General features: G+C 54.9%; 1 long non-coding RNA gene across 1 annotated transcript; it reads left to right on the top strand.

The window, feature by feature from the left end:
* Positions 1–3172: 3172 nt before the first annotated feature.
* On the top strand, positions 3173–4578 carry LOC146396228 (uncharacterized). The gene is made up of 2 exons (XR_014830398.1): positions 3173–3598; positions 3906–4578. It is a non-coding gene; the product is annotated as an uncharacterized LOC146396228 (long non-coding RNA).
* Positions 4579–9353: the final 4775 nt, after the last annotated feature.

Genomic DNA, 9353 nt, shown 5'->3' with positions numbered 1-9353 from the left:
ACGATGAGTCCAGAGAGGCTGAGGGACCCACACGAGGTTAGAGTCTGTGTCTGCACCCCAGGCCAAGTGAGGAGTTGGCTCCTCTGGGCACCGGGGGTGACCGCACCCACATCCCACAGCGAAAGACCACAGGGTCAGGTCAGAAGTGCTTTGCAGGCTGTGTGCTGTTATTGGGGTTCAACGTGTGATGCGGAGCAGGAGCACAGCTTCAATGAAAGAGCCCTGGAAATGGAGCCGAGCCTCAACACTGCTTTCCTCATCTGTGAAATGGGCAGAGACGTGCCCTCCTCCCAGGCTGTTACCAACCAAACTTAGGTCTGCTCACCCACACGCAGTAAAGCCCATCTACTGACATGGGGCTGTGGCGAGGGGAACGCAGTGGCCTGCAGACGCCAAGCAAAGAGTTCAAAACCCCCGAATTCCACTCCCTGATGGGTTTCTGGAAAGTGGTTTTATATTTTATTTTATTTTGTCTTATTTTATTTATTTATTTATTTATTCATTCATTCATTTTCTTTTTAGGGCTGCACGTGGAGCATATGGAAGTTCCAGGGCTAAGGGTCTAATCAGAGCCACAGCCTCCAGCCTACACCACAGCCACAGCACACGGGATCCAAGCTCCATCTTCAACCTATGCCTCAGCTTGTGGCAACGCTGGATCCTTAACCCACTGAGTGAGGCCAGGGATCAAACCCACATCCTCACACAGACAATGTTGGGTTCTTAACTCGCTGAGCCACACTGGGGAACTCCAGGCCAGGTAGGGAGAGGCATCCCAGGATGTGGGGTCAGCTCATGCACAGTTCGGTTCTCTGGTTGGTGCTGGTAACAGGGCTTGTCCCAGGCATTCACGTTGTCCATCCTTAGACACCAGCAGGGCTGGGGGCTGTGTGCCACCGAGTAACGCTCATTTTCCACTTGGTGGGGTTTTAGCCTCCGCAGAACAGCTCAGGAATGTGCATCAGATACGGTTATCTGGATACTCCAGGGAGGAGCCACAGCCGGGGACATGGGGGAGAGGTCTGTCCCAGGAGGCCCCGCAGGGTCCTGGGGGCACAGCTGCTTGGAGGGATCCAGGCTGGTGTGGAAATATGCCCCCCCGCCCCCGGCTCACCGCTGGAGCCTGGAGCACCCGGCCAACCTGTGCACCAGAGAGCAAACACCTACCTGGGCTACACCGGGGAGGGAAGAGCCCCGAGGAACCCAAATGTCCAGCGAGCGAACGTCCTTGGACCCGACTGGGGGCAGCAGCTCCTGCGGAGCCAGGCCTGTGACTCACAGCCCCGCACCCCCGCCGCCGCTGCCCGGCCAGCAGCCGCTCTTCTGATTCATGTTTTCCGTGGAGGGAGAACCGGCTGGAAGACAGCCTCCGGGATGCTCTCCCGCCTCTGAACGCTTATCAAGATGGAATCTGTAAACCTCCTCCCTTCCTCGGCTCCCTCCCTGAGCTGCAGCTTCGGATCCTGCCAACCTGCCCACCTGCGCACCTGCAACCTGCTGGCCCCTGAGGGATGCAAACCCAAGACTGACAGGGCATTTCTGCAAAGGGGACCCAGTGACACAGGGACGCTCTGTGCACCACATGACAGGGGTGTTTGTAGATGCCCCCCCCCCATTTTCTGTTCTCCTGGGCTATTCCTCTCACACAGGAACCACAGAACACTGCATGGTTTTTTTTATTGACTAGAGTTCCCCTTAAGGCCGGTTCACGGAGAAGAGACGTTCAAATTTTTCTCTAATTACAGCGTTTGAATTTGAGGAAAGGGTGAAGCAGGGGGGTGTCAGAGAACTGTCCTCGTAAAGTTAATTGTCATTTTGTCTTTGGAAAATTGTTCTCTGGGACTTGCAGCTGGCTGCTATAAGTTTCCATTCTTCTGTGTACATAGCTGCATCAAGAACTTTCCAGTTAAATTAAGCAGGTTTTGGAGGCGTTTTTTAAAAAAGGAAGGAAAGCAAACTTGTGGCCTAAGGAGGTGACAGCACAGCCTGACATCAGCTCATCAAGGTCACCTGACGTCAGGGCAAAGGTGCTTTCCTGGGTGCTCTGGCCATCAGCCTGCCCAGCCCTGCGCAGAGGGAGGAGGCAAGGTTCTGGCGCCCAGGCTGGCTGTGGGCCCTGGGGGCACTCACGCCTCTGAGCCTCAGTTTCCTTCGCTGTAAAAAGGGCACAATAATGATTCCTCTTGAAGTTGCTGTGATGACCTCGTGGGGTGTCCTCGGAAAGCCCTTAGCCCAGAGCCCGCCCAAGTAGGTGCCAAGGAAACGGGTTGCAAACCCTGCAGAGTCCAGGGCTCCTCTCCCACCCATGGAGCTTGCTGGCTCCCATCCCCCTTCCAACAATGGCACGGGGAGTTCTATATTTAAATGTTAAACTTGGGAAGCTCAAGTTTTCAGGAATCTCCCATTGTTCATCCTGCCTCAGCAGCACCACCCAGACTCTCTCCTCTGCTTCTGGATCCCTGTTTGGCCCCAAGGAAAGGGTTCCTCCCACCTCCTCCATTACCTCTAGTCAGACTCACTTCTGGGAAGTCTCTGCCTCTCTGGCTTTTGCCACCTTGTCCCGATCTTGAGCAGAAGTCCCTATGGCTAAAGCCCCAGGCCCGGGTACACGACAATACTGTGATCCTCTCAAAGGGCAGGACCACTCTGGGAAGCCCCCCACCCCGCCCCACGCATGTCCTCCACCTGCGCCTTTTTATCCATAGAAAAACTCTAGCCAAAGCACCAATTTCATCAAGAAGTGAAAAAAATACAGACAAAAGAAAGTAGTGCCAGTAATTCAGCCACTCAACCATGTCAAGGACCATTAGCTCTTCAAAGACTGTGGACGATACTCTGAGCCCTGCCCTTGGAGCTGCGCTGCAGGCGCTGGAGCCCCCAGCAGGCGGAAGAAGACCGCATCTGCACGCTGCTCTGGGGGCCTGGTTCCCGCCCTGCTGACCCGAGAGCACGGAGACCCCAGACCGGTTGGAACAGGAAGGTTGAGGCTGCTGACTCTCAAGGACCTCCCCACCCACCAATCAGGAAAGTGTCCGGGGGCGGGTCACGCCCTGCCCCTCCAGCACCGGAAGACGGCTCCCGACCCCCTCCAAGGGGCGGCAAGTCCTTGAGGCCCTAGCCTGCTGTGTCCCCTCCTCGCCTGGCAATTAAAGCTGTTTTTTCGCCTTCCTCCAACTCTGTCTCTGCGTCTCTATTTGGCACCCGTGTACAGAGGCGGCCGAGATTCGGCAACAGGGAGCGGAGAGGAGGGTCCTCGGGTCCCCTTCCCCCGCCCCCGTAGGCAGCTCTGAAGGACCCAGGGTGCAGATGCTTGGGCGGGCTGTGCCCAGGGGGGAAGCCAAGGGGGGAGTGGGGGACACTGTCCCTGGCAGGGAAGTCACAGCCGGAAAGCAGAACAAAGATGCGGGCTTTGCCATCAGGCGGTCAGAGGGGAGGAGCCGCAGCCTGTGCAGCTGTGGGCATTGAGGTGAAGGAAAGATTCTTTTCTAGAAAGTTGGCGAAGGAGGAAACGGAAGTCCCGCTGTGCAGGGACCAGCGTTTGCTGCTGGACTGTCCTTGCTGACGGGAGACCAGCCCGTGGACTGGTGTGAACAGCCAGGTGAGAAGGGGCTGACTGGTCCAGGGAGCTGACCCTCCTGGGGGCGTCCCTCAGACCTGCCTTCCAGCCCCATCACTTTCTCTTCTGTGAGAAGGGCCTGTCCTCACGCTTCCTGCCCAGCCCTCTGCTCCCTCTTCCCTCCCTGACACCTGCTCTGTGAGGCACAGGACACAGATTCCCACATCCCTGCTGCCCCCTCCCAGGGGTGATGCAGGGAAGCCCAACAAGGCTGTGTCACAGGGGTGGGAAGCGGATTCCTTGATTCAGCAGATCCCTCATTTAGGGATTGTTCCTTCTCTGAGGACAGGAACGTGCTTCCCCGTTCAGGAGGGGTTGCCTCTGGTAGGAAGAGAAAGTCAGAATAACCCGGTGTTTCTGGAAGATCGCCCTCCCAAGGAAACCCCCGCTCTTTGAAGTCAGGGTCCCTGAAACCAGCCGCCCCCCAAGACACCTCCCGGCGTGTCGAGGGTGCCATCTTGTGGAAGGACGAGGTAACAGCAACACAACACCCCTCACAAGACCTTTGCATCCCAGGCAATGCGGTAACCCTCCAGCACTAACTCCAGGACCTTACAATTCTGGAGTCTCCAAAGGACTCCCACACCTTCTTCATTTCATAGTGACAAAACCCTGGGGAGCAATATGGTTATCCCAAACTAACTCAGAGAGGTTCATGGACTTACAGAAGGTCACACAGCCAAAGGCACAGCCAAACCGCCTCCCTCCGAGTCCTCCTCTCCCAGCACCTGGCTCTCCTGCCGTGTCCATCAGCAGATGTTCCACGCCCATGGCTTTCCAACTGCTGCCCGGTATTTAAGCTTGTGCTGCGTGTGCCGGCGTTTGCATGAACATCACGGAGGTGGATTTCACGCTGCGGTGCTTACCTGTGCCACGTGTGGTGCCTCTGAAGGGTCTTTCCTTTTCTGGAATTTTTTTTAAAAACTGTAGTAAAGTTGATTGACAATGTTGTGTTAGTTTCAGGTGTATGGCAAAGCAATTCAGTTATGCGTACATAAATCTATTACTTTTCAGATTCTTTCCCCTTCTAGGTTATTTATTATGAGATATTGAATATAGTTCCCGATGCTAGACAATCTATCTCTGTTGTTTATCTACTTTATATCTTGTAGTGGGTTTAATTATTCTTTTCTGTTGGCTTTTTGTTTGTTTTTTATGGCTGCAACCATAGCATATGGAAGGTTCCAGGCCAGAGGTTTAGTCTGAGCCATAACTGTGACCTACATCACAGATGCAGCAACACCAGACCCTTTAACCCACTGTGCTGGGCTGGGGAACGAACCTGCGCCTTGGCAGCCACCCGAGCCACTGCAGTTGGATTCTTAACCCACTGCACCACAGCGGAAACTCCCTCTACTGTATTTTTAAGAATGCTCCTTGTGATCCATTGTGTTGGTCCCATGACTCATGAGTGGTTGAGACCCACAGGCTGAAAGTCTGAATAATGGCTCCCCCCAAAAAACCCCACGCAAATGTCCATAACCTAATCTCTAGAGCCTATGAGTCTTACCTCCTATGGTGAAAGGGAGTTTGCAGAAGTGATTAAATTAAGAATTCTGAAAGGGGGAGATTATCCTGGATTTACCCCGTGAGCCCCAAATAATCAAAAGTGCCCTTAGAAGAGGCAGGCGGGAGGGCTGGAGTCAGAGGAGATGTGGCAAAGAACAGACGTTGTCCAAGGTGGAGGGAGGCACCAGAAACAAGCGGGCAGGCAGCCTCTGGAATCTGAAAGAGGCAGGGAACACCCCGTCTCCCCTCGGAGCTTCCAGAAGGAGCTGATCCTGCTGACGTCTCAACTCCAGTCCCATGGAGCTGATCTGAGACACTGGGTCCAGAACTCTTTGCAGGAGATGGAGCTGGTGTGGTTTCAGGCCACCACCTCTGCAGTAATCTGTGACAGCAGCCTCCGAACTAAGGCACATGAGGTCTGCAGATGATAACCAAGCAACCAGGACGCATCTGGCCTGCAGATGCTGTGTTTGCGTGCTTGTTTTTGCCTTCCTCCTGTTTTTAGAGTATTTTTTGAATTATTTAGAACCATTTAAAATCATGATGCTTGGTGTGAAAATCAGAATATCTGGCTTGTCTTTGTCTAGCCCAACTTCTCCTATGGGTCAACTTAAAAGTTGAGAGTTAAGTTTATTTGGGGCCAAATGAGGACGATAGCCCAGGGGGCAGCGTTTCAGAGAGCTCTGAAATACCGCACCAAGGAGGTACGGACCCGGGAATCATTATCTATGTGGTTTTGGTGAAGGAGGAGGTGCTGGCGATCAAGCATGTATTTTACAGAAGTTTGCTGCTGGTTTCCTGAAGCCACTGCCAGTCATGAGGAGCAGGTGTCACCGTGAAGAATTTTAGTGCTTTTCTAGACATGATGAGATGCAAGAATTGGGCTCATAAAATCCTCTCCTGAAAACCTCTGAAGCTCTGTTCTTCCAGTTTCCCCAGAGCACCTCCCTCATGGTCTCCACCCTGAGCTCCTTTCAGGGGGTGCTGGGGGTTGGCAGCTGCAGCGGCTCAGGATTCAACCCGCGTAGAGGCAGATGGCCAGTGCCCACCTCCAGCTCACACATGGCAGCATCTGACTTCGGCTGTCCAGAATCCTCTTCCAAACTGCCTCCTTCTCTTCCAACATAGTCTTAAAGGGTCATTGTAATTCTTGTCAGGGTGGTCCATGAGCATAACGAGGCCGAGCACTGCTGTAAGGATGGAAGAAAAGCTAATTTTCCCGTATCTCGAGACGGTCCACCCTCCGTTCACACTTTCAGTCTTTCAAAAGTTCACTTTCTCGGAGTTCCCCTAGGAACGTCCATATGCCTCAGGTATGGCCCTAAAAAGGAGAAAAAACCAATTTCTTCTTATATTTCTAAATAACATGCTTGCTCTGGTATATCATGGCTGGGCTGCCTGACACCAGGCACTTTCTTCTGCTTGAGAGTCTCGAGTAGATGGGATTTAACTGCAGGCCCTGCTCCAATTCCACTCTCTTTTCTCAATGAAATCACAAGATTTGATAAAATCACGTCAAGACCGCTCACTGTTGAGTTTATTCTTGCACAACTTTCTGTTTTTGCTGGAGTTAATAATTGCCTCCCTTTCAAGTGTCTCGGTTCTCTACGTGTCTACCATGACTTTTTGCAAATGACTTAGCTGATCAGGCAAACGCCTGGCAACATTATTTTCTCAAGGATTAAATACTTTGAAAGAATCTAGCAGCAGAGCAGGGAGAAAGGAGGAGCGAGGGCTGCACGGGAAGCCCCCCATTCCCTCCCCGCCAAGCACCCCCATGAGGCTTAGCAGGAGATGTGACTCTGGGGCAGAAGCTTCTGGGGAGGGCAGGCCCTCGTGGAGCCTAGAACCCAGAGGCAGAGTTAACACTGCCAGCGCTCAGTAAACAGAGAGGGATCCTGAAAAGAGGCAAAGGCGGGGAAAAAAGAGAAATGAAACATTGAGTTGTGCAGCCCAGGGAGCCTCTGAGGGCCTCTCAGCTCTGGAGCCTCCTTGGGAGTCCAGCCAGATCCTTGGGCTTCCAAGTGAGACGGGTGCCCACCCAGAGAGGCCGGGGCTCCTCACTGAGCCCCCGCCCCGCCTCCCTGCCCCCAGCCCCCCAGCCCCCCAACCCGGTGCCTTCACAGCTGAGACTGATGGTGGAGCAGCCACACCAGCAGCCGTGCCCTTAGCAGCTGCTTTCCTGCCACCCAAATGCCCCATGAGTCCCATGCAGCGGACCCTGGTGGGCTGTGCTGTCGGACACTTGTTTATTACTCACCCCCGACAGAAAGCGAGCACAGGGAAGCTGCCAGCAAGTGCTCTGGACATTTTGCTGCCGGTGATTTTAATTAAGGACAGTGGGGATCACCCATCTGCACGTCCAACCTCAGAGCCACAGGCACGAGAGCAGCACAAATCCGGTGAGTCCCAAGAGCGTCAAATCGTGCTCCAAAAAAGAGAGTTTCAAGGGGAAAGAGGTGATGGTGGCAGGTGGAGTGTGAGGTGGGGGTGGGGTAGGACACACGGGGGTCAGCTCCCAGCGCTGCCAGGCACTGGCTCTGTGGCCTCCTGAAGGTCCTTAGCCTCCGTGAGCCTCAGCTTTACTCGCCCATGAAATGGGTAACAAGCACGGCGATTGTGAGCATCAAATAAAGCCCTGTGCTATTTTCAACGAGGGCTCTCTTCGCGGCAAGGACCACTCAAGCTAACTCGGGGAGCTGGGGCATCTCCGACCTCCAAGGATAGAATCCAAGACAGCTGATGTCCGGGGACCGGGTCTGGAGTCAGCCGTCCTTCTGTCCAGCTGGCTCCTGGGGCCACGCCGTCACCCCTCCATCTTTCTCTTTCTCTAAGTGGTCCCTTGGCCCCCAGAGCCCTGGGTTGTTTGAGGACCTTCGTGCCTGGAGGGCCTGTACTCTGCAGCCCTTTGTTGAGGCTCCAGTGCTGGCTGGTCTCACCCCTCACTATGTTTCCTAATCCACATCCTTAGAGAGGCACTAACTGGTTCCTAATCCACATCCTTAGAGAGGCACTAACTGGTTCCTAATTCACATCCCTAGAGATGCACAAACTGTCCCAGCTCCTGCCCGGGGCGGGAAAGGCAGACTGCAGGCCACTGGCCTGGTGCTGGAGGGCTGCCCAGTCCCAGGGCCTGCCCTGCTTTAGTCTCCAGGTGGGTGGGTATCACAGGGCCCCCTGGGGTGGGTGGGGACCACAGCCTTAGGATGTGTAAAAATAGGCACAGAAGATGCCACTTCCTTCTCTCCTGACAGGCACGGGGCTCCCGAGGCTGGGGAAGGGCTTCTTTCCATGGGGAAGGGTTTTCTGCTCCTGCTGGGGTCTCCCATGCCTCAGACACACTTTCTAGTCACACGTCCGGAGGCTCGGGCCTCGTTAGCAGAGAGCTAGTGTGACAACCAGGGCTGCACTGTGGTGGTGGAGAAAACATGCGCTCTGGATCAACAAACTGCTGGGGAAAGCTGCCAAACAAAGCCAAGCAGAGGCAGCTGCCCGGGGGCCCCGCATCGGTAACCCGCATGGCAGGACCCCGTGTTCGCAGTCACGGCTGCACCTGCAGGAGGAGAGGCTGCCTGGAGAGAGTCCTCCTCTGGGGAGTGTGAGTGGCTGCAGCCAGGCGCACACACACATTATACACACACATGTGCCCACACACTCATATGCACGTATACACAAGCACACACTCACTACACACACACACACACGTGTGTGAGCGGAGTGCCAGCCAAGGGTGGACGCCCCCCATCCCGCCCGCAGTTTCCGCGGCGGCCAGGCTGTGACTCAGAGATTCTACAGGGCTCTTCCCCAGACGCCTCTGAGCGCCCCCGCCCCGTCCCTCCACCCACACGCTCTCCCCTCAGGAATTTCCACGGCGGCCACTGCAGCCAACACCCCGCAGCAAATCGCTTTACTTCCCAAGGCTCTTGGAACATCAAGTGTGGGCTCTCAACAGGAAGGAAAAGCCGCAGCTTGAAGCGAAATGTATGCATGCCACCGCCTTCCTGCTCCTGACCCGTCGGTTGCCGTCTGCTCCAGAACCAGTGCAGCTCCTGAAGAACATTCTTTTCCATTCCTTTCACCGGGGACGAAGCCAAGTGAGCTGTCCTAGGAATGACAGGCTCACCTGCTGCTGCTTGGGGGCCCCGTGTGCTTCTAAAGGGTCTCCTGCCTCCACAGCAGGGTGGGGTTGGCGCGGAAGGTGGAGAAGGGGCTGGAGAGGGATGGAGGC

The sequence above is a fragment of the Sus scrofa genome, chromosome 15, assembly GCF_054392235.1.
Source record: "Sus scrofa isolate SSC_HxYL_T2T_F1_AM1 chromosome 15, Sscrofa_HxYL_maternal_Yorkshire_Landrace_v2.0, whole genome shotgun sequence".
NCBI lineage: Eukaryota > Metazoa > Chordata > Mammalia > Artiodactyla > Suidae > Sus > Sus scrofa.
This window is presented reverse-complemented; position numbering and strand designations above follow the sequence as displayed.